General features: G+C 61.4%; 30 non-coding genes and 1 pseudogene across 30 annotated transcripts; all 31 read left to right on the top strand.

The window, feature by feature from the left end:
* Positions 1 to 393: 393 nt before the first annotated feature.
* LOC149245735 (5S ribosomal RNA) lies at positions 394 to 512 on the top strand. Its single transcript, XR_016267927.1, has one exon. It is a non-coding gene; the product is annotated as a 5S ribosomal RNA (ribosomal RNA).
* A 607-nt stretch (positions 513 to 1,119) lies between these two features.
* On the top strand, positions 1,120 to 1,237 carry LOC149245734 (5S ribosomal RNA). The gene has a single exon (XR_016267445.1). It is a non-coding gene; the product is annotated as a 5S ribosomal RNA (ribosomal RNA).
* Positions 1,238 to 1,844: 607 nt separating this feature from the next.
* On the top strand, positions 1,845 to 1,963 carry LOC149245733 (5S ribosomal RNA). Its single transcript, XR_016267926.1, has one exon. It is a non-coding gene; the product is annotated as a 5S ribosomal RNA (ribosomal RNA).
* A 593-nt stretch (positions 1,964 to 2,556) lies between these two features.
* LOC149245732 (5S ribosomal RNA) lies at positions 2,557 to 2,675 on the top strand. The gene has a single exon (XR_016267925.1). It is a non-coding gene; the product is annotated as a 5S ribosomal RNA (ribosomal RNA).
* A 584-nt stretch (positions 2,676 to 3,259) lies between these two features.
* Positions 3,260 to 3,378, top strand: LOC149245731 (5S ribosomal RNA). The gene has a single exon (XR_016267924.1). It is a non-coding gene; the product is annotated as a 5S ribosomal RNA (ribosomal RNA).
* A 599-nt stretch (positions 3,379 to 3,977) lies between these two features.
* Positions 3,978 to 4,096, top strand: LOC149245730 (5S ribosomal RNA). The gene has a single exon (XR_016267923.1). It is a non-coding gene; the product is annotated as a 5S ribosomal RNA (ribosomal RNA).
* Positions 4,097 to 4,701: 605 nt separating this feature from the next.
* LOC149245729 (5S ribosomal RNA) lies at positions 4,702 to 4,820 on the top strand. Its single transcript, XR_016267921.1, has one exon. It is a non-coding gene; the product is annotated as a 5S ribosomal RNA (ribosomal RNA).
* A 605-nt stretch (positions 4,821 to 5,425) lies between these two features.
* Positions 5,426 to 5,544, top strand: LOC149245728 (5S ribosomal RNA). Its single transcript, XR_016267920.1, has one exon. It is a non-coding gene; the product is annotated as a 5S ribosomal RNA (ribosomal RNA).
* Positions 5,545 to 6,150: 606 nt separating this feature from the next.
* Positions 6,151 to 6,269, top strand: LOC149245727 (5S ribosomal RNA). The gene has a single exon (XR_016267919.1). It is a non-coding gene; the product is annotated as a 5S ribosomal RNA (ribosomal RNA).
* A 1,164-nt stretch (positions 6,270 to 7,433) lies between these two features.
* On the top strand, positions 7,434 to 7,552 carry LOC149245726 (5S ribosomal RNA). The gene has a single exon (XR_016267918.1). It is a non-coding gene; the product is annotated as a 5S ribosomal RNA (ribosomal RNA).
* Positions 7,553 to 8,156: 604 nt separating this feature from the next.
* On the top strand, positions 8,157 to 8,275 carry LOC149245725 (5S ribosomal RNA). The gene has a single exon (XR_016267917.1). It is a non-coding gene; the product is annotated as a 5S ribosomal RNA (ribosomal RNA).
* A 596-nt stretch (positions 8,276 to 8,871) lies between these two features.
* LOC149245724 (5S ribosomal RNA) lies at positions 8,872 to 8,990 on the top strand. The gene has a single exon (XR_016267915.1). It is a non-coding gene; the product is annotated as a 5S ribosomal RNA (ribosomal RNA).
* Positions 8,991 to 9,601: 611 nt separating this feature from the next.
* On the top strand, positions 9,602 to 9,720 carry LOC149245723 (5S ribosomal RNA). Its single transcript, XR_016267914.1, has one exon. It is a non-coding gene; the product is annotated as a 5S ribosomal RNA (ribosomal RNA).
* A 603-nt stretch (positions 9,721 to 10,323) lies between these two features.
* On the top strand, positions 10,324 to 10,442 carry LOC149245722 (5S ribosomal RNA). Its single transcript, XR_016267913.1, has one exon. It is a non-coding gene; the product is annotated as a 5S ribosomal RNA (ribosomal RNA).
* A 606-nt stretch (positions 10,443 to 11,048) lies between these two features.
* Positions 11,049 to 11,167, top strand: LOC149245721 (5S ribosomal RNA). The gene has a single exon (XR_016267912.1). It is a non-coding gene; the product is annotated as a 5S ribosomal RNA (ribosomal RNA).
* A 606-nt stretch (positions 11,168 to 11,773) lies between these two features.
* LOC149245720 (5S ribosomal RNA) lies at positions 11,774 to 11,892 on the top strand. The gene has a single exon (XR_016267911.1). It is a non-coding gene; the product is annotated as a 5S ribosomal RNA (ribosomal RNA).
* Positions 11,893 to 12,498: 606 nt separating this feature from the next.
* On the top strand, positions 12,499 to 12,617 carry LOC149245719 (5S ribosomal RNA). Its single transcript, XR_016267909.1, has one exon. It is a non-coding gene; the product is annotated as a 5S ribosomal RNA (ribosomal RNA).
* Positions 12,618 to 13,221: 604 nt separating this feature from the next.
* Positions 13,222 to 13,340, top strand: LOC149245718 (5S ribosomal RNA). Its single transcript, XR_016267908.1, has one exon. It is a non-coding gene; the product is annotated as a 5S ribosomal RNA (ribosomal RNA).
* A 1,157-nt stretch (positions 13,341 to 14,497) lies between these two features.
* On the top strand, positions 14,498 to 14,616 carry LOC149245717 (5S ribosomal RNA). Its single transcript, XR_016267389.1, has one exon. It is a non-coding gene; the product is annotated as a 5S ribosomal RNA (ribosomal RNA).
* A 604-nt stretch (positions 14,617 to 15,220) lies between these two features.
* LOC149245716 (5S ribosomal RNA) lies at positions 15,221 to 15,339 on the top strand. The gene has a single exon (XR_016267907.1). It is a non-coding gene; the product is annotated as a 5S ribosomal RNA (ribosomal RNA).
* Positions 15,340 to 15,932: 593 nt separating this feature from the next.
* Positions 15,933 to 16,051, top strand: LOC149245715 (5S ribosomal RNA). Its single transcript, XR_016267468.1, has one exon. It is a non-coding gene; the product is annotated as a 5S ribosomal RNA (ribosomal RNA).
* A 605-nt stretch (positions 16,052 to 16,656) lies between these two features.
* On the top strand, positions 16,657 to 16,775 carry LOC149245714 (5S ribosomal RNA). Its single transcript, XR_016267906.1, has one exon. It is a non-coding gene; the product is annotated as a 5S ribosomal RNA (ribosomal RNA).
* A 606-nt stretch (positions 16,776 to 17,381) lies between these two features.
* Positions 17,382 to 17,500, top strand: LOC149245713 (5S ribosomal RNA). Its single transcript, XR_016267403.1, has one exon. It is a non-coding gene; the product is annotated as a 5S ribosomal RNA (ribosomal RNA).
* A 606-nt stretch (positions 17,501 to 18,106) lies between these two features.
* On the top strand, positions 18,107 to 18,225 carry LOC149245712 (5S ribosomal RNA). Its single transcript, XR_016267905.1, has one exon. It is a non-coding gene; the product is annotated as a 5S ribosomal RNA (ribosomal RNA).
* A 606-nt stretch (positions 18,226 to 18,831) lies between these two features.
* Positions 18,832 to 18,950, top strand: LOC149245711 (5S ribosomal RNA). Its single transcript, XR_016267904.1, has one exon. It is a non-coding gene; the product is annotated as a 5S ribosomal RNA (ribosomal RNA).
* A 607-nt stretch (positions 18,951 to 19,557) lies between these two features.
* LOC149245710 (5S ribosomal RNA) lies at positions 19,558 to 19,676 on the top strand. Its single transcript, XR_016267903.1, has one exon. It is a non-coding gene; the product is annotated as a 5S ribosomal RNA (ribosomal RNA).
* A 565-nt stretch (positions 19,677 to 20,241) lies between these two features.
* Positions 20,242 to 20,360, top strand: LOC149245709 (5S ribosomal RNA). Its single transcript, XR_016267902.1, has one exon. It is a non-coding gene; the product is annotated as a 5S ribosomal RNA (ribosomal RNA).
* A 596-nt stretch (positions 20,361 to 20,956) lies between these two features.
* On the top strand, positions 20,957 to 21,075 carry LOC149245708 (5S ribosomal RNA). The gene has a single exon (XR_016267398.1). It is a non-coding gene; the product is annotated as a 5S ribosomal RNA (ribosomal RNA).
* A 606-nt stretch (positions 21,076 to 21,681) lies between these two features.
* Positions 21,682 to 21,800, top strand: LOC149245707 (5S ribosomal RNA). The gene has a single exon (XR_016267408.1). It is a non-coding gene; the product is annotated as a 5S ribosomal RNA (ribosomal RNA).
* A 574-nt stretch (positions 21,801 to 22,374) lies between these two features.
* Positions 22,375 to 22,493, top strand: LOC149245706 (5S ribosomal RNA). Its single transcript, XR_016267431.1, has one exon. It is a non-coding gene; the product is annotated as a 5S ribosomal RNA (ribosomal RNA).
* Positions 22,494 to 23,086: 593 nt separating this feature from the next.
* On the top strand, positions 23,087 to 23,205 carry LOC149245705 (5S ribosomal RNA; annotated as a pseudogene).
* Positions 23,206 to 23,673: the final 468 nt, after the last annotated feature.

Genomic DNA, 23,673 nt, shown 5'->3' with positions numbered 1-23,673 from the left:
CACAGTGCAACGGCGGCGACGCATTTTGCGGCAGTGGGCGATGAATCTAGGACCGTTCGCATCGCCGCTGCGGATATGACACGAGGAGAGTGGGGTAAGAGGTGTGGATCATATGCACTTCCGTAGGAATTCGAATTCTGGAAGAACCGCGGATCGTTCGCGGAAAGGCCGCGCGCGCTCCACGGAGCGCCGCCGGTGGTCGCGGAACTTACGCCTTTTCCTTCTCTCTCTTCTTTTCATTTTCGCTCGTCCGTTCTTCCGCTGGCTCCCCGCGGGGCGGGAGGCGCCGTCGAGTCGGGGAAGAGGGCGAGCCCCTGCGCCGAACCGTTTCGGATCGAGGGCCCCGTGGCTCGGCGGTGTCCCTTGAAGAGGGGGAGGGGGCGAGATCTTTGCGGGTGCGATCATACCAGCGTTAATGCACCGGATCCCATCAGAACTCCGCAGTTAAGCGCGCTTGGGCTAGAGTAGTACTGGGATGGGTGACCTCCCGGGAAGTCCTAGTGTTGCACCCTCCCCCCTCTTTTGCGCGGCGTTCTGCGACGTGGGGCTACTTGTATACCGATTTATAATGGGAGCCCGCGAGCGAAGAGATCGCCGGAGCATTAGGGGGGGCAGGGGGGAGCGTAGCTGAGGGAAACGGCGACTCGCTTTAAGACTGCTCCGAGGGAAATTCGAGAACGGGGTCTTTTCCCTGGTCGGGAGTCAGGGGCGGGATCACAGTGCAACGGCGGCGACGCATTTTGCGGCAGTGGGCGATGAATCTAGGACCGTTCGCATCGCCGCTGCGGATATGACACGAGGAGAGTGGGGTAAGAGGTGTGGATCATATGCACTTCCGTAGGAATTCGAATTCTGGAAGAACCGCGGATCGTTCGCGGAAAGGCCGCGCGCGCTCCACGGAGCGCCGCCGGTGGTCGCGGAACTTACGCCTTTTCCTTCTCTCTCTTCTTTTCATTTTCGCTCGTCCGTTCTTCCGCTGGCTCCCCGCGGGGCGGGAGGCGCCGCCGAGTCGGGGAAGAGGGCGAGCCCCTGCGCCGAACCGTTTCGGATCGAGGGCCGTGGACGGGCCCCGTGGCTCGGCGGTGTCCCTTGAAGAGGGGGAGGGGGCGAGATCTTTGCGGGTGCGATCATACCAGCGTTAATGCACCGGATCCCATCAGAACTCCGCAGTTAAGCGCGCTTGGGCTAGAGTAGTACTGGGATGGGTGACCTCCGGGAAGTCCTAGTGTTGCACCCTCCCCCCTCTTTTGCGCGGCGTTTTGCGACGTGGGGCTACTTGTATATCGATTTATAATGGGAGCCGCGAGAGCGAAGAGATCGCCGGAGCATTAGGGGGGGCAGGGGGAGCGTAGCTGAGGGAAACGGCGACTCGCTTTAAGACTGCTCCGAGGGAAATTCGAGAACGGGGTCTTTTCCCTGGTCGGGAGTCAGGGGCGGGATCACAGTGCAACGGCGGCGACGCATTTTGCGGCAGTGGGCGATGAATCTAGGACCGTTCGCATCGCCGCTGCGGATATGACACGAGGAGAGTGGGGTAAGAGGTGTGGATCATATGCACTTCCGTAGGAATTCGAATTCTGGAAGAACCGCGGATCGTTCGCGGAAAGGCCGCGCGCGCTCCACGGAGCGTCCGCCGGTGGTCGCGGAACTTACGCCTTTTCCTTCTCTCTCTTCTTTTCATTTTCGCTCGTCCGTTCTTCCGCTGGCTCCCCGCGGGGCGGGAGGCGCCGCGAGTCGGGGAAGAGGGCGAGCCCCTGCGCCGAACCGTTTCGGATCGAGGGCCGTGGACGGGCCCCGTGGCTCGGCGGTGTCCCTTGAAGAGGGGGAGGGGGCGAGATCTTTGCGGGTGCGATCATACCAGCGTTAATGCACCGGATCCCATCAGAACTCCGCAGTTAAGCGCGCTTGGGCTAGAGTAGTACTGGGATGGGTGACCTCCCGGGAAGTCCTAGTGTTGCACCCTCCCCCCTCTTTTGCGCGGCGTTTTGCGACGTGGGGCTACTTGTATATCGATTTATAATGGGAGCCCGCGAGCGAAGAGATCGCCGGAGCATTAGGGGGGCAGGGGGAGCGTAGCTGAGGGAAACGGCGACTCGCTTTAAGACTGCTCCGAGGGAAATTCGAGAACGGGGTCTTTTCCCTGGTCGGGAGTCAGGGGCGGGATCACAGTGCAACGGCGGCGACGCATTTTGCGGCAGTGGGCGATGAATCTAGGACCGTTCGCATCGCCGCTGCGGATATGACACGAGGAGAGTGGGGTAAGAGGTGTGGATCATATGCACTTCCGTAGGAATTCGAATTCTGGAAGAACCGCGGATCGTTCGCGGAAAGGCCGCGCGCGCTCCACGGAGCGTCGCCGGTGGTCGCGGAACTTACGCCTTTTCCTTCTCTCTCTTCTTTTCATTCTCGCTCGTCCGTTCTTCCGCTGGCTCCCCGCGGGGCGGGAGGCGCCGCCAAGTCGGGGAAGAGGGCGAGCCCCTGCGCCGAACCGTTTCGGATCGAGGGCCCGTGGCTCGGCGGTGTCCCTTGAAGAGGGGGAGGGGGCGAGATCCTTGCGGGTGCGATCATACCAGCGTTAATGCACCGGATCCCATCAGAACTCCGCAGTTAAGCGCGCTTGGGCTAGAGTAGTACTGGGATGGGTGACCTCCCGGGAAGTCCTAGTGTTGCACCCTCCCCCTCTTTTGCGCGGCGTTTTGCGACGTGGGGCTACTTGTATATCGATTTATAATGGGAGCCCGCGAGCGAAGAGATCGCCGGAGCATTAGGGGGGGCAGGGGGAGCGTAGCTGAGGGAAACGGCGACTCGCTTTAAGACTGCTCCGAGGGAAATTCGAGAACGGGGTCTTTTCCCTGGTCGGGAGTCAGGGGCGGGATCACAGTGCAACGGCGGCGACGCATTTTGCGGCAGTGGGCGATGAATCTAGGACCGTTCGCATCGCCGCTGCGGATATGACACGAGGAGAGTGGGGTAAGAGGTGTGGATCATATGCACTTCCGTAGGAATTCGAATTCTGGAAGAACCGCGGATCGTTCGCGGAAAGGCCGCGCGCGCTCCGCGCGCGCCGGAGCGTCGCGGTGGTCGCGGAACTTACGCCTTTTCCTTCTCTCTCTTCTTTTCATTTTCGCTCGTCCGTTCTTCCGCTGGCTCCCCGCGGGGCGGGAGGCGCCGCGAGTCGGGGAAGAGGGCGAGCCCCTGCGCCGAACTCCCCGTGGCTCGGCGGTGTCCCTTGAAGAGGGGGAGGGGGCGAGATCTTTGCGGGTGCGATCATACCAGCGTTAATGCACCGGATCCCATCAGAACTCCGCAGTTAAGCGCGCTTGGGCTAGAGTAGTACTGGGATGGGTGACCTCCCGGGAAGTCCTAGTGTTGCACCCTCCCCCCTCTTTTGCGCGGCGTTTTGCGACGTGGGGCTACTTGTATATCGATTTATAATGGGAGCCCGCGAGCGAAGAGATCGCCGGAGCATTAGGGAGGGGAGCGTAGCTGAGGGAAACGGCGACTCGCTTTAAGACTGCTCCGAGGGAAGTTCGAGAACGGGGTCTTTTCCCTGGTCGGGAGTCAGGGGCGGGATCACAGTGCAACGGCGGCGACGCATTTTGCGGCAGTGGGCGATGAATCTAGGACCGTTCGCATCGCCGCTGCGGATATGACACGAGGAGAGTGGGGTAAGAGGTGTGGATCATATGCACTTCCGTAGGAATTCGAATTCTGGAAGAACCGCGGATCGTTCGCGGAAAGGCCGCGCGCGCTCCACGGAGCGTCGCCGGTGGTCGCGGAACTTACGCCTTTTCCTTCTCTCTCTTCTTTTCATTTTCGCTCGTCCGTTCTTCCGCTGGCTCCCCGCGGGGCGGGAGGCGCCGCCGAGTCGGGGAAGAGGGCGAGCCCCTGCGCCGAACCGTTTCGGATCGAGGGCCGTGGACGGGCCCGTGGCTCGGCGGTGTCCCTTGAAGAGGGGGAGGGGGCGAGATCTTTGCGGGTGCGATCATACCAGCGTTAATGCACCGGATCCCATCAGAACTCCGCAGTTAAGCGCGCTTGGGCTAGAGTAGTACTGGGATGGGTGACCTCCCGGGAAGTCCTAGTGTTGCACCCTCCCCCTCTTTTGCGCGGCGTTTTGCGACGTGGGGCTACTTGTATATCGATTTATAATGGGAGCCCGCGAGCGAAGAGATCGCCGGAGCATTAGGGGGGGCAGGGGGAGCGTAGCTGAGGGAAACGGCGACTCGCTTTAAGACTGCTCCGAGGGAAATTCGAGAACGGGGTCTTTTCCCTGGTCGGGAGTCAGGGGCGGGATCACAGTGCAACGGCGGCGACGCATTTTGCGGCAGTGGGCGATGAATCTAGGACCGTTCGCATCGCCGCTGCGGATATGACACGAGGAGAGTGGGGTAAGAGGTGTGGATCATATGCACTTCCGTAGGAATTCGAATTCTGGAAGAACCGCGGATCGTTCGCGGAAAGGCCGCGCGCGCTCCACGGAGCGTCGCCGGTGGTCGCGGAACTTACGCCTTTTCCTTCTCTCTCTTCTTTTCATTTTCGCTCGTCCGTTCTTCCGCTGGCTCCCCGCGGGGCGGGAGGCGCCGTCGAGTCGGGGAAGAGGGCGAGCCCCTGCGCCGAACCGTTTCGGATCGAGGGCCGTGGACGGGCCCCGTGGCTCGGCGGTGTCCCTTGAAGAGGGGGAGGGGGCGAGATCTTTGCGGGTGCGATCATACCAGCGTTAATGCACCGGATCCCATCAGAACTCCGCAGTTAAGCGCGCTTGGGCTAGAGTAGTACTGGGATGGGTGACCTCCCGGGAAGTCCTAGTGTTGCACCCTCCCCCCTCTTTTGCGCGGCGTTTTGCGACGTGGGGCTACTTGTATATCGACTTATAATGGGAGCCCGAGAGCGAAGAGATCGCCGGAGCATTGGGGGGGGGCAGGGGGGAGCGTAGCTGAGGGAAACGGCGACTCGCTTTAAGACTGCTCCGAGGGAAATTCGAGAACGGGGTCTTTTCCCTGGTCGGGAGTCAGGGGCGGGATCACAGTGCAACGGCGGCGACGCATTTTGCGGCAGTGGGCGATGAATCTAGGACCGTTCGCATCGCCGCTGCGGATATGACACGAGGAGAGTGGGGTAAGAGGTGTGGATCATATGCACTTCCGTAGGAATTCGAATTCTGGAAGAACCGCGGATCGTTCGCGGAAAGGCCGCGCGCGCTCCACGGAGCGTCGCCGGTGGTCGCGGAACTTACGCCTTTTCCTTCTCTCTCTTCTTTTCATTTTCGCTCGTCCGTTCTTCCGCTGGCTCCCCGCGGGGCGGGAGGCGCCGCGAGTCGGGGAAGAGGGCGAGCCCCTGCGCCGAACCGTTCGGATCGAGGGCGTGGACGGGCCCCGTGGCTCGGCGGTGTCCCTTGAAGAGGGGGAGGGGGCGAGATCTTTGCGGGTGCGATCATACCAGCGTTAATGCACCGGATCCCATCAGAACTCCGCAGTTAAGCGCGCTTGGGCTAGAGTAGTACTGGGATGGGTGACCTCCCGGGAAGTCCTAGTGTTGCACCCTCCCCCCTCTTTTGCGCGGCGTTTTGCGACGTGGGGCTACTTGTATATCGATTTATAATGGGAGCCCGCGAGCGAAGAGATCGCCGGAGCATTAGGGGGGGCAGGGGGAGCGTAGCTGAGGGAAACGGCGACTCGCTTTAAGACTGCTCCGAGGGAAATTCGAGAACGGGGTCTTTTCCCTGGTCGGGAGTCAGGGGCGGGATCACAGTGCAACGGCGGCGACGCATTTTGCGGCAGTGGGCGATGAATCTAGGACCGTTCGCATCGCCGCTGCGGATATGACACGAGGAGAGTGGGGTAAGAGGTGTGGATCATATGCACTTCCGTAGGAATTCGAATTCTGGAAGAACCGCGGATCGTTCGCGGAAAGGCCGCGCGCGCTCCACGGAGCGTCGCCGGTGGTCGCGGAACTTACGCCTTTTCCTTCTCTCTCTTCTTTTCATTTTCGCTCGTCCGTTCTTCCGCTGGCTCCCCGCGGGGCGGGAGGCGCCGCCGAGTCGGGGAAGAGGGCGAGCCCCTGCGCCGAACCGTTTCGGATCGAGGGCCGTGGACGGGCCCCGTGGCTCGGCGGTGTCCCTTGAAGAGGGGGAGGGGGCGAGATCTTTGCGGGTGCGATCATACCAGCGTTAATGCACCGGATCCCATCAGAACTCCGCAGTTAAGCGCGCTTGGGCTAGAGTAGTACTGGGATGGGTGACCTCCCGGGAAGTCCTAGTGTTGCACCCTCCCCCCTCTTTTGCGCGGCGTTTTGCGACGTGGGGCTACTTGTATATCGATTTATAATGGGAGCCCGCGAGCGAAGAGATCGCCGGAGCATTAGGGGGGCAGGGGGAGCGTAGCTGAGGGAAACGGCGACTCGCTTTAAGACTGCTCCGAGGGAAATTCGAGAACGGGGTCTTTTCCCTGGTCGGGAGTCAGGGGCGGGATCACAGTGCAACGGCGGCGACGCATTTTGCGGCAGTGGGCGATGAATCTAGGACCGTTCGCATCGCCGCTGCGGATATGACACGAGGAGAGTGGGGTAAGAGGTGTGGATCATATGCACTTCCGTAGGAATTCGAATTCTGGAAGAACCGCGGATCGTTCGCGGAAAGGCCGCGCGCGCTCCACGGAGCGTCGCCGGTGGTCGCGGAACTTACGCCTTTTCCTTCTCTCTCTTCTTTTCATTTTCGCTCGTCCGTTCTTCCGCTGGCTCCCCGCGGGGCGGGAGGCGCCGCTGAGTCGGGGAGAGAGGGCGAGCCCCTGCGCCGAACCGTTTCGGATCGAGGGCCGTGGAAGGGCCCCGTGGCGCGGCGTTTTGCGACGTGGGGCTACTTGTATATCGATTTAAATGGGAGCCCGCGAGCGAAGAGATCGCCGGAGCATTAGGGGGGGCAGGGGGAGCGTAGCTGAGGGAAACGGCGACTCGCTTTAAGACTGCTCCGAGGGAAATTCGAGAACGGGGTCTTTTCCCTGGTCGAGAGTCAGGGGCGGGATCACAGTGCAACGGCGGCGACGCATTTTGCGGCAGTGGGTGATGAATCTAGGACCGTTCGCATCGCCGCTGCGGATATGACACGAGGAGAGTGGGGTAAGAGGTGTGGATCATATGCACTTCCGTAGGAATTCGAATTCTGGAAGAACCGTGGATCGTTCACGGAAAGGCCGCGCGCGCTCCACGGAGCGTCGCCGGTGGTCGCGGAACTACGCCTTTTCCTTCTCTCTCTTCTTTTCATTTTCGCTCGTCCGTTCTTCCGCTGGCTCCGCGCGGGGCGGGCGGCGCCGCCAAGTCGGGGAAGAGGGCGAGCTCCTGCGCCGAGCCGCTTCGGATCGAGGGCCACGGATGGGCCCCATGCGCTGCGCGTGGCTCGGCGGCCTCCCTTGAAGAGGGGGAGGGGGCGAGATCTTTGCGGGTGCGATCATACCAGCGTTAATGCACCGGATCCCATCAGAACTCCGCAGTTAAGCGCGCTTGGGCTAGAGTAGTACTGGGATGGGTGACCTCCCGGGAAGTCCTAGTGTTGCACCCTACCCCCCTTTTTGCGCGGCGTTTTGCGGCGTGGGGCCACTTATATATCGATTTATAACGGAATCTCGCGAACGAAGAGATCGCCGGAGCATTAAGGAGGGGGGCCTAACTGAGGGAAACGGCGACTCGCTCGAGACTGCTCCAAGGGAAGTTCGAGAACGGGGCACCGATTTATCGTCCCGGTCGGAAGTCGCGGGCGGGATCACAGCGCAACGGAGGCGACGCATCGCGGCAGCGGGCGATGAATCTAGGACCGTTCGCATCGCCGCTGCGGATATGACACGAGGAGAGTGGGGTAAGAGGTGTGGATCATATGCACTTCCGTAGGAATTCGAATTCTGGAAGAACCGCGGATCGTTCGCGGAAAGGCCGCGCGCGCTCCACGGAGCGTCGCCGGTGGTCGCGGAACTTACGCCTTTTCCTTCTCTCTCTTCTTTTCATTTTCGCTCGTCCGTTCTTCCGCTGGCTCCCCGCGGGGCGGGAGGCGCCGCCGAGTCGGGGAAGAGGGCGAGCCCCTGCGCCGAACCGTTTCGGATCGAGGGCCGTGGACGGGCCCCGTGGCTCGGCGGTGTCCCTTGAAGAGGGGGAGGGGGCGAGATCTTTGCGGGTGCGATCATACCAGCGTTAATGCACCGGATCCCATCAGAACTCCGCAGTTAAGCGCGCTTGGGCTAGAGTAGTACTGGGATGGGTGACCTCCCGGGAAGTCCTAGTGTTGCACCCTCCCCCCTCTTTTGCGCGGCGTTTTGCGACGTGGGGCTACTTGTATATCGATTTATAATGGGAGCCCGCGAGCGAAGAGATCGCCGGAGCATTAGGGGGGGCAGGGGGAGCGTAGCTGAGGGAAACGGCGACTCGCTCTAAGACTGCTCCGAGGGAAATTCGAGAACGGGGTCTTTTCCCTGGTCGGGAGTCAGGGGCGGGATCACAGTGCAACGGAGGCGACGCATTTGCGGCAGTGGGCGATGAATCTAGGACCGTTCGCATCGCCGCTGCGGATATGATGACACGAGGAGAGTGGGGTAAGAGGTGTAGATCATATGCACTTTTGTAGGAATTCGAATTCTGGAAGGACCGCGGATCGTTCACGGAAAGGCCGCGCGCGCTCCACGGAGCGTCGTCGGTGGTCGCGGAACTTACGCCTTTTCCTTCTCTCTCTTCTTTTCATTCTCGCTCGTCCGTTCTTCCGCTGGCTCCCCGCGGGGCGGGAGGCGCCGCCAAGTCGGGGAAGAGGGCGAGCCCCTGCGCCGAACCGTTTCGGATCGAGGGCCCGTGGCTCGGCGGTGTCCCTTGAAGAGGGGGAGGGGGCGAGATCCTTGCGGGTGCGATCATACCAGCGTTAATGCACCGGATCCCATCAGAACTCCGCAGTTAAGCGCGCTTGGGCTAGAGTAGTACTGGGATGGGTGACCTCCCGGGAAGTCCTAGTGTTGCACCCTCCCCCCTTTTTTTGTGCGTCGTTTTTGCGACGTGGGGCTACTTATATATCGATTTATAATGGGATCCCGCGAACGGAGAGATCGCTGGAGCATTGGGGGGGCAGGGGGAGCGTAGCCGAGGGAAACGGCGACTCGCTCTAAGACTGCTCCGAGGGAAATTCGAGAACAGGTTCTTTTCCCTGGTCGGAAGTCAGGGGGGCGGGATCACAGTGCAACGGAGGCGACGCATTTGCGGCAGTGGGCGATGAATCTAGGACCGTTCGCATCGCCGCTGCGGATATGATGGCACGAGGAGAGTGGGGTAAGAGGTGTGGATCATATGCACTTCCGTAGGAATTCGAATTCTGGAAGAACCGCGGATCGTTCGCGGAAAGGCCGCGCGCGCTCCACGGAGCGTCGCCGGTGGTCGCGGAACTTACGCCTTTTCCTTCTCTCTCTTCTTTTCATTTTCGCTCGTCCGTTCTTCCGCTGGCTCCCCGCGGGGCGGGAGGCGCCGCCGAGTCGGGGAAGAGGGCGAGCCCCTGCGCCGAACCGTTTCGGATCGAGGGCCGTGGACGGGCCCCGTGGCTCGGCGGTGTCCCTTGAAGAGGGGGAGGGGGCGAGATCTTTGCGGGTGCGATCATACCAGCGTTAATGCACCGGATCCCATCAGAACTCCGCAGTTAAGCGCGCTTGGGCTAGAGTAGTACTGGGATGGGTGACCTCCCGGGAAGTCCTAGTGTTGCACCCTCCCCCTCTTTTGCGCGGCGTTTTGCGACGTGGGGCTACTTGTATATCGATTTATAATGGGAGCCCGCGAGCGAAGAGATCGCCGGAGCATTGGGGGGGCAGGGGGAGCGTAGCTGAGGGAAACGGCGACTCGCTTTAAGACTGCTCCGAGGGAAATTCGAGAACGGGGTCTTTTCCCTGGTCGGGAGTCAGGGGCGGGATCACAGTGCAACGGCGGCGACGCATTTTGCGGCAGTGGGCGATGAATCTAGGACCGTTCGCATCGCCGCTGCGGATATGACACGAGGAGAGTGGGGTAAGAGGTGTGGATCATATGCACTTCCGTAGGAATTCGAATTCTGGAAGAACCGCGGATCGTTCGCGGAAAGGCCGCGCGCGCTCCACGGAGCGTCGCCGGTGGTCGCGGAACTTACGCCTTTTCCTTCTCTCTCTTCTTTTCATTTTCGCTCGTCCGTTCTTCCGCTGGCTCCCCGCGGGGCGGGAGGCGCCGCCGAGTCGGGGAAGAGGGCGAGCCCCTGCGCCGAACCGTTTCGGATCGAGGGCCGTGGACGGGCCCGTGGCTCGGCGGTGTCCCTTGAAGAGGGGGAGGGGGCGAGATCTTTGCGGGTGCGATCATACCAGCGTTAATGCACCGGATCCCATCAGAACTCCGCAGTTAAGCGCGCTTGGGCTAGAGTAGTACTGGGATGGGTGACCTCCCGGGAAGTCCTAGTGTTGCACCCTCCCCCCTCTTTTGCGCGGCGTTTTGCGACGTGGGGCTACTTGTATATCGATTTATAATGGGAGCCCGCGAGCGAAGAGATCGCCGGAGCATTAGGGGGGCAGGGGGGAGCGTAGCTGAGGGAAACGGCGACTCGCTTTAAGACTGCTCCGAGGGAAATTCGAGAACGGGGTCTTTTCCCTGGTCGGGAGTCAGGGGCGGGATCACAGTGCAACGGCGGCGACGCATTTTGCGGCAGTGGGCGATGAATCTAGGACCGTTCGCATCGCCGCTGCGGATATGACACGAGGAGAGTGGGGTAAGAGGTGTGGATCATATGCACTTCCGTAGGAATTCGAATTCTGGAAGAACCGCGGATCGTTCGCGGAAAGGCCGCGCGCGCTCCACGGAGCGTCGCCGGTGGTCGCGGAACTTACGCCTTTTCCTTCTCTCTCTTCTTTTCATTTTCGCTCGTCCGTTCTTCCGCTGGCTCCCCGCGGGGCGGGAGGCGCCGCCGAGTCGGGGAAGAGGGCGAGCCCCTGCGCCGAACCGTTTCGGATCGAGGGCCGTGGACGGGCCCCGTGGCTCGGCGGTGTCCCTTGAAGAGGGGGAGGGGGCGAGATCTTTGCGGGTGCGATCATACCAGCGTTAATGCACCGGATCCCATCAGAACTCCGCAGTTAAGCGCGCTTGGGCTAGAGTAGTACTGGGATGGGTGACCTCCCGGGAAGTCCTAGTGTTGCACCCTCCCCCCTCTTTTGCGCGGCGTTTTGCGACGTGGGGCTACTTGTATATCGATTTATAATGGGAGCCCGCGAGCGAAGAGATCGCCGGAGCATTAGGGGGGGCAGGGGGAGCGTAGCTGAGGGAAACGGCGACTCGCTTTAAGACTGCTCCGAGGGAAATTCGAGAACGGGGTCTTTTCCCTGGTCGGGAGTCAGGGGCGGGATCACAGTGCAACGGCGGCGACGCATTTTGCGGCAGTGGGCGATGAATCTAGGACCGTTCGCATCGCCGCTGCGGATATGACACGAGGAGAGTGGGGTAAGAGGTGTGGATCATATGCACTTCCGTAGGAATTCGAATTCTGGAAGAACCGCGGATCGTTCGCGGAAAGGCCGCGCGCGCTCCACGGAGCGCCGCCGGTGGTCGCGGAACTTACGCCTTTTCCTTCTCTCTCTTCTTTTCATTTTCGCTCGTCCGTTCTTCCGCTGGCTCCCCGCGGGGCGGGAGGCGCCGCCGAGTCGGGGAAGAGGGCGAGCCCCTGCGCCGAACCGTTTCGGATCGAGGGCCGTGGACGGGCCCCGTGGCTCGGCGGTGTCCCTTGAAGAGGGGGAGGGGGCGAGATCTTTGCGGGTGCGATCATACCAGCGTTAATGCACCGGATCCCATCAGAACTCCGCAGTTAAGCGCGCTTGGGCTAGAGTAGTACTGGGATGGGTGACCTCCCGGGAAGTCCTAGTGTTGCACCCTCCCCCCTCTTTTGCGCGGCGTTTTGCGACGTGGGGCTACTTGTATATCGATTTATAATGGGAGCCCGCGAGCGAAGAGATCGCCGGAGCATTAGGGGGGCAGGGGGGAGCGTAGCTGAGGGAAACGGCGACTCGCTTTAAGACTGCTCCGAGGGAAATTCGAGAACGGGGTCTTTTCCCTGGTCGGGAGTCAGGGGCGGGATCACAGTGCAACGGCGGCGACGCATTTTGCGGCAGTGGGCGATGAATCTAGGACCGTTCGCATCGCCGCTGCGGATATGACACGAGGAGAGTGGGGTAAGAGGTGTGGATCATATGCACTTCCGTAGGAATTCGAATTCTGGAAGAACCGCGGATCGTTCGCGGAAAGGCCGCGCGCGCTCCACGGAGCGTCGCCGGTGGTCGCGGAACTTACGCCTTTTCCTTCTCTCTCTTCTTTTCATTTTCGCTCGTCCGTTCTTCCGCTGGCTCCCCGCGGGGCGGGAGGCGCCGTCGAGTCGGGGAAGAGGGCGAGCCCCTGCGCCGAACCGTTTCGGATCGAGGGCCGTGGACGGGCCCCGTGGCTCGGCGGTGTCCCTTGAAGAGGGGGAGGGGGCGAGATCTTTGCGGGTGCGATCATACCAGCGTTAATGCACCGGATCCCATCAGAACTCCGCAGTTAAGCGCGCTTGGGCTAGAGTAGTACTGGGATGGGTGACCTCCCGGGAAGTCCTAGTGTTGCACCCTCCCCTCTTTTGCGCGGCGTTTTGCGACGTGGGGCTACTTGTATATCGATTTATAATGGGAGCCCGCGAGCGAAGAGATCGCCGGAGCATTAGGGGGGGCAGGGGGAGCGTAGCTGAGGGAAACGGCGACTCGCTTTAAGACTGCTCCGAGGGAAATTCGAGAACGGGGTCTTTTCCCTGGTCGGGAGTCAGGGGCGGGATCACAGTGCAACGGCGGCGACGCATTTTGCGGCAGTGGGCGATGAATCTAGGACCGTTCGCATCGCCGCTGCGGATATGACACGAGGAGAGTGGGGTAAGAGGTGTGGATCATATGCACTTCCGTAGGAATTCGAATTCTGGAAGAACCGCGGATCGTTCGCGGAAAGGCCGCGCGCGCTCCACGGAGCGTCGCCGGTGGTCGCGGAACTTACGCCTTTTCCTTCTCTCTCTTCTTTTCATTTTCGCTCGTCCGTTCTTCCGCTGGCTCCCCGCGGGGCGGGAGGCGCCGCCGAGTCGGGGAAGAGGGCGAGCCCCTGCGCCGAACCGTTTCGGATCGAGGGCCGTGGACGGGCCCCGTGGCTCGGCGGTGTCCCTTGAAGAGGGGGAGGGGGCGAGATCTTTGCGGGTGCGATCATACCAGCGTTAATGCACCGGATCCCATCAGAACTCCGCAGTTAAGCGCGCTTGGGCTAGAGTAGTACTGGGATGGGTGACCTCCCGGGAAGTCCTAGTGTTGCACCCTCCCCCCTCTTTTGCGCGGCGTTTTGCGACGTGGGGCTACTTGTATATCGATTTATAATGGGAGCCCGCGAGCGAAGAGATCGCCGGAGCATTAGGGGGGGCAGGGGGAGCGTAGCTGAGGGAAACGGCGACTCGCTTTAAGACTGCTCCGAGGGAAATTCGAGAACGGGGTCTTTTCCCTGGTCGGGAGTCAGGGGCGGGATCACAGTGCAACGGCGGCGACGCATTTTGCGGCAGTGGGCGATGAATCTAGGACCGTTCGCATCGCCGCTGCGGATATGACACGAGGAGAGTGGGGTAAGAGGTGTGGATCATATGCACTTCCGTAGGAATTCGAATTCTGGAAGAACCGCGGATCGTTCGCGGAAAGGCCGCGCGCGCTCCACGGAGCGCCGCCGGTGGTCGCGGAACTTACGCCTTTTCCTTCTCTCTCTTCTTTTCATTTTCGCTCGTCCGTTCTTCCGCTGGCTCCCCGCGGGGTGGGAGGCGCCGCGCGAAGTCGGGAAGAGGGCGAGCCCCTGCGCCGAGACCGTTTCGGATCGAGGGCGCGTGGAAGGGCCCCGTGGCGCGGCGTTTGCGACGTGGGGCTACTTGTATATCGATTTATAATGGGAGCCCGCGAGCGAAGAGATCGCCGGAGCATTAGGGGGGGCAGGGGGAGCGTAGCTGAGGGAAACGGCGACTCGCTTTAAGACTGCTCCGAGGGAAATTCGAGAACGGGGTCTTTTCCCTGGTCGGGAGTCAGGGGCGGGATCACAGTGCAACGGCGGCGACGCATTTTGCGGCAGTGGGCGATGAATCTAGGACCGTTCGCATCGCCGCTGCGGATATGACACGAGGAGAGTGGGGTAAGAGGTGTGGATCATATGCACTTCCGTAGGAATTCGAATTCTGGAAGAACCGCGGATCGTTCGCGGAAAGGCCGCGCGCGCTCCACGGAGCGCGCCGCGGTGGTCGCGGAACTTACGCCTTTTCCTTCTCTCTCTTCTTTTCATTTTCGCTCGTCCGTTCTTCCGCTGGCTCCCCGCGGGGCGGGAGGCGCCGCCGAGTCGGGGAAGAGGGCGAGCCCTGCGCCGAACCGTTTCGGATCGAGGGCCGTGGACGGGCCCCGTGGCTCGGCGGTGTCCCTTGAAGAGGGGGAGGGGGCGAGATCTTTGCGGGTGCGATCATACCAGCGTTAATGCACCGGATCCCATCAGAACTCCGCAGCTAAGCGCGCTTGGGCTAGAGTAGTACTGGGATGGGTGACCTCCCGGGAAGTCCTAGTGTTGCACCCTCCCCCCTCTTTTGCGCGGCGTTTTGCGACGTGGGGCTACTTGCATATCGATTTATAATGGGAGCCCGCGAGCGAAGAGATCGCCGGAGCATTAGGGGGGGCAGGGGGGAGCGTAGCTGAGGGAAACGGCGACTCGCTTTAAGACTGCTCCGAGGGAAATTCGAGAACGGGGTCTTTTCCCTGGTCGGGAGTCAGGGGCGGGATCACAGTGCAACGGCGGCGACGCATTTTGCGGCAGTGGGCGATGAATCTAGGACCGTTCGCATCGCCGCCGCGGATATGACACGAGGAGAGTGGGGTAAGAGGTGTGGATCATATGCACTTCCGTAGGAATTCGAATTCTGGAAGAACCGCGGATCGTTCGCGGAAAGGCCGCGCGCGCTCCACGGAGCGTCGCCGGTGGTCGCGGAACTTACGCCTTTTCCTTCTCTCTCTTCTTTTCATTTTCGCTCGTCCGTTCTTCCGCTGGCTCCCGCGGGGCGGGAGGCGCCGCCGAGTCGGGGAAGAGGGCGAGCCCTGCGCCGAACCGTTTCGGATCGAGGGCCGTGGACGGGCCCCGTGGCTCGGCGTGTCCCTTGAAGAGGGGGAGGGGGCGAGATCTTTGCGGGTGCGATCATACCAGCGTTAATGCACCGGATCCCATCAGAACTCCGCAGTTAAGCGCGCTTGGGCTAGAGTAGTACTGGGATGGGTGACCTCCCGGGAAGTCCTAGTGTTGCACCCTCCCCCCTCTTTTGCGCGGCGTTTTGCGACGTGGGGCTACTTGTATATCGATTTATAATGGGAGCCCGCGAGCGAAGAGATCGCCGGAGCATTAGGGGGGGCAGGGGGAGCGTAGCTGAGGGAAACGGCGACTCGCTTTAAGACTGCTCCGAGGGAAATTCGAGAACGGGGTCTTTTCCCTGGTCGGGAGTCAGGGGCGGGATCACAGTGCAACGGCGGCGACGCATTTTGCGGCAGTGGGCGATGAATCTAGGACCGTTCGCATCGCCGCTGCGGATATGACACGAGGAGAGTGGGGTAAGAGGTGTGGATCATATGCACTTCCGTAGGAATTCGAATTCTGGAAGAACCGCGGATCGTTCGCGGAAAGGCCGCGCGCGCTCCACGGAGCGTCGCCGGTGGTCGCGGAACTACGCCTTTTCCTTCTCTCTCTTCTTTTCATTTTCGCTCGTCCGTTCTTCCGCTGGCTCCCCGCGGGGCGGGAGGCGCCGCCAAGTCGGGGAAGAGGGCGAGCCCCTGCGCCGAACCGTTTCGGATCGAGGGCCCGTGGCTCGGCGGTCTCCCTTGAAGAGGGGGAGGGGGCGAGATCTTTGCGGGTGCGATCATACCAGCGTTAATGCACCGGATCCCATCAAAACTCCGCAGTTAAGCGCGCTTGGGCTAGAGTAGTACTGGGATGGGTGACCTCCCGGGAAGTCCTAGTGTTGCACCCTCCCCCTCTTTTGCGCGGCGTTTTGCGACGTGGGGCTACTTGTATATCGATTTATAATGGGAGCCCGCGAGCGAAGAGATCGCCGGAGCATAGGGGGGGGCAGGGGGAGCGTAGCTGAGGGAAACGGCGACTCGCTTTAAGACTGCTCCGAGGGAAATTCGAGAACGGGGTCTTTTCCCTGGTCGGGAGTCAGGGGCGGGATCACAGTGCAACGGCGGCGACGCATTTTGCGGCAGTGGGCGATGAATCTAGGACCGTTCGCATCGCCGCTGCGGATATGACACGAGGAGAGTGGGGTAAGAGGTGTGGATCATATGCACTTCCGTAGGAATTCGAATTCTGGAAGAACCGCGGATCGTTCGCGGAAAGGCCGCGCGCGCTCCACGGAGCGTCGCCGGTGGTCGCGGAACTTACGCCTTTTCCTTCTCTCTCTTCTTTTCATTTTCGCTCGTCCGTTCTTTCGCTGGCTCCCCGCGGGGCGGGAGGCGCCGCCGAGTCGGGGAAGAGGGCGAGCCCCTGCGCCGAACCGTTTCGGATCGAGGGCCGTGGACGGGCCCCGTGGCTCGGCGGTGTCCCTTGAAGAGGGGGAGGGGGCGAGATCTTTGCGGGTGCGATCATACCAGCGTTAATGCACCGGATCCCATCAGAACTCCGCAGTTAAGCGCGCTTGGGCTAGAGTAGTACTGGGATGGGTGACCTCCCGGGAAGTCCTAGTGTTGCACCCTCCCCCCTCTTTTGCGCGGCGTTTTGCGACGTGGGGCTACTTGTATATCGATTTATAATGGGAGCCCGCGAGCGAAGAGATCGCCGGAGCATTGGGGGGGCAGGGGGAGCGTAGCCGAGGGAAACGGCGACTCGCTCTAAGACTGCTCCGAGGGAAATTCGAGAACGGGGTCTTTTCCCTGGTCGGGAGTCAGGGGCGGGATCACAGTGCAACGGCGGCGACGCATTTTGCGGCAGTGGGCGATGAATCTAGGACCGTTCGCATCGCCGCTGCGGATATGACACGAGGAGAGTGGGGTAAGAGGTGTGGATCATATGCACTTCCGTAGGAATTCGAATTCTGGAAGAACCGCGGATCGTTCGCGGAAAGGCCGCGCGCGCTCCACGGAGCGTCGCCGGTGGTCGCGGAACTTACGCCTTTTCCTTCTCTCTCTTCTTTTCATTTTCGCTCGTCCGTTCTTCCGCTGGCTCCCCGCGGGGCGGGAGGCGCCGCCGAGTCGGGGAAGAGGGCGAGCCCCTGCGCCGAACCGTTTCGGATCGAGGGCCGTGGACGGGCCCCGTGGCTCGGCGGTGTGTCCTTGAAGAGGGGGAGGGGGCGAGATCTTTGCGGGTGCGATCATACCAGCGTTAATGCACCGGATCCCATCAGAACTCCGCAGTTAAGCGCGCTTGGGCTAGAGCAGTACTGGGATGGGTGACCTCCCGGGAAGTCCTAGTGTTGCACCCTCCCCCCTCTTTTGCGCGGCGTTTTGCGACGTGGGGCTACTTGTATATCGATTTATAATGGGAGCCCGCGAGCGAAGAGATCGCCGGAGCATTGGGGGGGGCAGGGGGAGCGTAGCTGAGGGAAACGGCGACTCGCTTTAAGACTGCTCCGAGGGAAATTCGAGAACGGGGTCTTTTCCCCGGTCGGGAGTCAGGGGCGGGATCACAGTGCAACGGCGGCGACGCATTTTGCGGCAGTGGGCGATGAATCTAGGACCGTTCGCATCGCCGCTGCGGATATGACACGAGGAGAGTGGGGTAAGAGGTGTGGATCATATGCACTTCCGTAGGAATTCGAATTCTGGAAGAACCGCGGATCGTTCGCGGAAAGGCCGCGCGCGCTCCACGGAGCGTCGCCGGTGGTCGCGGAACTTACGCCTTTTCCTTCTCTCTCTTCTTTTCATTTTCGCTCGTCCGTTCTTCCGCTGGCTCCCCGCGGGGCGGGAGGCGCCGCCGAGTCGGGGAAGAGGGCGAGCCCCTGCGCCGAACCGTTTCGGATCGAGGGCCGTGGACGGGCCCCGTGGCTCGGCGGTGTCCCTTGAAGAGGGGGAGGGGGCGAGATCCTTGCGGGTGCGATCATACCAGCGTTAATGCACCGGATCCCATCAGAACTCCGCAGTTAAGCGCGCTTGGGCTAGAGTAGTACTGGGATGGGTGACCTCCCGGGAAGTCCTAGTGTTGCACCCTCCCCCCCTTTTGCGTGCGTCGTTTTTGCGACGTGGGGCTACTTGTATATCGATTTATAATGGGAGCCCGCGAGCGAAGAGATCGCCGGAGCATTAGGGGGGGCAGGGGGAGCGTAGCCGAGGGAAACGGCGACTCGCTCTAAGACTGCTCCGAGGGAAATTCGAGAACAGGTTCTTTTCCCTGGTCGGAAGTCAGGGGCGGGATCGAAGTGCAACGGAGGCGACGCATTTTGCGGCAGTGGGCGATGAATCTAGGACCGTTCGCATCGCCGCTGCGGATATGACACGAGGAGAGTGGGGTAAGAGGTGTGGATCATATGCACTTCCGTAGGAATTCGAATTCTGGAAGAACCGCGGATCGTTCGCGGAAAGGCCGCGCGCGCTCCACGGAGCGCGCCGGTGGTCGCGAAACTCACGCCTTTTCCTTCTCTCTCTTCTTTTCATTTTCGCTCGTCCGTTCTTCCGCTGGCTCCCCGCGGGGCGGGAGGCGCCGCCGAGTCGGGGAAGAGGGCGAGCCCCTGCGCCGAACCGTTTCGGATCGAGGGCCGTGGACGGGCCCCGTGGCTCGGCGGTGTCCTTGAAGAGGGGGAGGGGGCGAGATCCTTGCGGGTGCGATCATACCAGCGTTAATGCACCGGATCCCATCAGAACTCCGCAGTTAAGCGCGCTTGGGCTAGAGTAGTACTGGGATGGGTGACCTCCCGGGAAGTCCTAGTGTTGCACCCTCCCCCCTTTTTTTGTGCGTCGTTTTTGCGACGTGGGGCTACTTATATATCGATTTATAATGGGATCCCGCGAACGGAGAGATCGCTGGAGCATTGGGGGGGGCAGGGGGAGCGTAGCCGAGGGAAACGGCGACTCGCTCTAAGACTGCTCCGAGGGAAATTCGAGAACAGGTTCTTTTCCCTGGTCGGGAGTCAGGGGCGGGATCACAGTGCAACGGCGGCGACGCATTTGCGGCAGTGGGCGATGAATCTAGGACCGTTCGCATCGCCGCTGCGGATATGACACGAGGAGAGTGGGGTAAGAGGTGTGGATCATATGCACTTCCGTAGGAATTCGAATTCTGGAAGAACCGCGGATCGTTCGCGGAAAGGCCGCGCGCGCTCCACGGAGCGTCGCCGGTGGTCGCGGAACTTACGCCTTTTCCTTCTCTCTCTTCTTTTCATTTTCGCTCGTCCGTTCTTCCGCTGGCTCCCCGCGGGGCGGGAGGCGCCGCCGAGTCGGGGAAGAGGGCGAGCCCCTGCGCCGAACCGTTTCGGATCGAGGGCCGTGGACGGGCCCCGTGGCTCGGCGGTGTCCCTTGAAGAGGGGGAGGGGGCGAGATCTTTGCGGGTGCGATCATACCAGCGTTAATGCACCGGATCCCATCAGAACTCCGCAGTTAAGCGCGCTTGGGCTAGAGTAGTACTGGGATGGGTGACCTCCCGGGAAGTCCTAGTGTTGCACCCTCCCCCTCTTTTGCGCGGCGTTTTGCGACGTGGGGCTACTTGTATATCGATTTATAATGGGCGCCGCGAGCGAAGAGATCGCCGGAGCATTAGGGGGGGCAGGGGGAGCGTAGCTGAGGGAAACGGCGACTCGCTTTAAGACTGCTCCGAGGGAAATTCGAGAACGGGGTCTTTTCCCTGGTCGGGAGTCAGGGGCGGGATCACAGTGCAACGGCGGCGACGCATTTTGCGGCAGTGGGCGATGAATCTAGGACCGTTCGCATCGCCGCTGCGGATATGACACGAGGAGAGTGGGGTAAGAGGTGTGGATCATATGCACTTCCGTAGGAATTCGAATTCTGGAAGAACCGCGGATCGTTCGCGGAAAGGCCGCGCCGCGCGCGCTCCACGGATCGTTCTCTCTCTTCTTTTCATTTTCGCTCGTCCGTTCTTCCGCTGGCTCCCCGCGGGGCGGGAGGCGCCGCCGAGTCGGGGAAGAGGGCGAGCCCCTGCGCCGAACCGTTTCGGATCGAGGGCCCGTGGCTCGGCGGTGTCCCTTGAAGAGGGGGAGGGGGCGAGATCCTTGCGGGTGCGATCATACCAGCGTTAATGCACCGGATCCCATCAGAACTCCGCAGTTAAGCGCGCTTGGGCTAGAGTAGTACTGGGATGGGTGACCTCCCGGGAAGTCCTAGTGTTGCACCCTCCCCCCTCTTTTGCGCGGCGTTTTGCGACGTGGGGCTACGTATATATCGATTTACAATGGGATCCCGCGAACGAAGAGATCGCTGGAGCATTAGGGGGGGCAGGGGGAGCGTAGCCGAGGGAAACGGCGACTCGCTCTAAGACTGCTCCGAGGGAAATTCGAGAACAGGTTCTTTTCCCTGGTCGGAAGTCAGGGGCGGGATCGCAGTGCAATGGCGGCGACGCATTTGCGGCAGTGGGCGATGAATCTAGGACCGTTCGCATCGCCGCTGCGGATATGATGACACGAGGAGAGTGGGGTAAGAGGTGTGGATCATATGCACTTCCGTAGGAATTCGAATTCTGGAAGAACCGCGGATCGTTCGCGGAAAGGCCGCGCGCGCTCCACGGAGCGTCGTCGGTGGTCGCGGAACTCACGCCTTTTCCTTCTCTCTCTTCTTTTCATTTTCGCTCGTCCGTTCTTCCGCTGGCTCCCCGCGGGGCGGGAGGCGCCGCCAAGTCGGGGAAGAGGGCGAGCCCCTGCGCCGAACCGTTTCGGATCGAGGGCCCGTGGCTCGGCGGTGTCCCTTGAAGAGGGGGAGGGGGCGAGATCTTTGCGGGTGCGATCATACCAGCGTTAATGCACCGGATCCCATCAGAACTCCGCAGTTAAGCGCGCTTGGGCTAGAGTAGTACTGGGATGGGTGACCTCCGGGGAAGTCCTAGTGTTGCACCCTGCCCCCTCTTTTGCGCGGCGTTTTGCGACGTGGGGCTACTTGTATATCGATTTATAATGGGAGCCCGCGAGCGAAGAGATCGCCGGAGCATTAGGGGGGGCAGGGGGAGCGTAGCTGAGGGAAACGGCGACTCGCTTTAAGACTGCTCCGAGGGAAATTCGAGAACGGGGTCTTTTCCCTGGTCGGGAGTCAGGGGCGGGATCGCAGTGCAACGGCGGCGACGCATTTTGCGGCAGTGGGCGATGAATCTAGGACCGTTCGCATCGCCGCTGCGGATATGACACGAGGAGAGTGGGGTAAGAGGTGTGGATCATATGCACTTCCGTAGGAATTCGAATTCTGGAAGAACCGCGGATCGTTCGCGGAAAGGCCGCGCGCGCTCCACGGAGCGTCGCCGGTGGTCGCGGAACTCACGCCTTTTCCTTCTCTCTCTTCTTTTCATTTTCGCTCGTCCGTTCTTCCGCTGGCTCCCAGCGGGGCGGGAGGCGCCGCCGAGTCGGGGAAGAGGGCGAGCCCCTGCGCCGAACCGTTTCGGATCGAGGGCCGTGGACGGGCCCCGTGGCTCGGCGGTGTCCCTTGAAGAGGGGGAGGGGGCGAGATCTTTGCGGGTGCGATCATACCAGTGTTAATGCACCGGATCCCATCAGAACTCCGCAGTTAAGCGCGCTTGGGCTAGAGTAGTACTGGGATGGGTGACCTCCCGGGAAGTCCTAGTGTTGCACCCTCCCCCCTCTTTTGCGTGGCGTTTTGCGACGTGGGGCTACTTGTATATCGATTTATAATGGGAGCCCGCGAGCGAAGAGATCGCCGGAGCATTAGGGGGGGCAGGGGGAGCACAGCTGAGGTAAACGGCGACTCGCTTTAAGACTGCTCCGAGGGAAATTCGAGAACGGGGTCTTTTCCCTGGTCGGGAGTCAGGGGCGGGATCGCAGCGCAATGGCGGCGACGCATTTTGCGGCAGTGGGCGATGAATCTAAGACCGTTCGCATCGCCGCTGCGGATATTACACGAGGAGAGTGGGGTAAGAGGTGTGGATCATATGCACTTCCGTAGGAATTCGAATTCTGGAAGAACCGCGGATCGTTCGCGGAAAGGCCGCGCGCGCTCCACTGATCGTTCTCTCTCTTCTTTTCATTTTCGCTCGTCCGTTCTTCCGTTGGCTCCCCGCGGGGCGGGAGGCGCCACCGAGTCGAGGAAGAGGGCGAGCCCCTGCGCCGAACCATTTCGGATCGAGGGCCGTGGACGGGCCCCGTGGCTCGGCGGTGTCCGTTGAAGAGGGGGAGGGGGCGAGATCTTTGCGGGTGCGATCATACCAACGTTAATGCACCGGATCCCATCAGAACTCCGCAGTTAAGCGCGCTTGGGCTAGAGTAGTACTGGGATGGGTGACCTCCCGGGAAGTCCTAGTGTTGCACCCTCCCCCCTCTTTTGCGCGGCGTTTTTGCGACGTGGGGCTACTTGTATATCGATTTATAATGGGAGCCCGCGAGCGAAGAGATCGCTGGAGCCTTAGGGGGGGCAGGGGGAGCGTAGCCGAGGGAAACGACGACTCGCTTTAAGACTGCTCCGAGGAAAATCGAGAACGGGGCCTTTTCCCTGGTCGGAAGTCGGGGGCGGGATCACAGTGCAACGGCGGCGACGCATTTGCGGCAGTGGGCGATGAATCTAGGACCGTTCGCATCGCCGCTGCGGATATGACACGAGGAGAGTGGGGTAAGAGGTGTGGATCATATGCACTTCCGTAGGAATTCGAATTCTGGAAGAACCGCGGATCGTTCACGGAAAGGCCGCGCGCGCTCCACGGAGCGTCGCCGGTGGTTGCGGAACTTACGCCTTTTCCTTCTCTCTCTTCTTTTCATTTTCGCTCGTCCGTTCTTCCGCTGGCTCCCCGCGGGGCGGGAGGCGCCGCCGAGTCGGGGAAGAGGGCGAGCCCCTGCGCCGAACCGTTTCGGATCGAGGGCCCGTGGCTCGGCGGTGTCCCTTGAAGAGGGGGAGGGGGCGAGATCTTTGCGGGTGCGATCATACCAGCGTTAATGCCTTGGATCCCATCAGATTTCCGCAGTTAAGCGCGTTTGGGCTAGAGTAGTACTGGGATGGGTGACCTCCCGGGAAGTCCTAGTGTTGCGCCCTCCCCCCTCTTTTGCGTGGAGTTTTGCGACGTGGGGCTACTTGTATATCGATTTATAATGGGATCCCGCGACCGAAGAGATCGCTGGAGCATTAGGGGGGCAGGGGGAGCGTAGCCGAGGGAAACAACGACTCACTTTAAGACTGCTCCGAGGGAAATTCGAGAGCGGGGACTTTTCCCTGGTCGGAAGTCAGGGGGGCGGGATCACAGTGCAACGGAGGCGACGCATTTGCGGCAGTGGGCGATGAATCTAGGACCGTTCGCATCACCGCTGCGGATATGATGGCACGAGGAGAGTGGGGTAAGAGGTGTAGATCATATGCACTTTTGTAGGAATTCGAATTCTGGAAGAACCGCAGATCGTTCGCAGAAAGGCCGCGCCGGTGGTCGCGGAACTTATGGCTTTTCCTTCTCTCTCTTCTTTTCATTTTCGCTCGTCCGTTCTTCCGCTGGCTCCCCGCGGGGCGGGA

Source organism: Pinus tabuliformis, chromosome 7, assembly GCF_031772625.1.
Source record: "Pinus tabuliformis cultivar Carrire ecotype Pingquan chromosome 7, CPIR1, whole genome shotgun sequence".
Taxonomy (NCBI): Eukaryota; Viridiplantae; Streptophyta; class Pinopsida; order Pinales; family Pinaceae; genus Pinus; species Pinus tabuliformis.
This window is presented reverse-complemented; position numbering and strand designations above follow the sequence as displayed.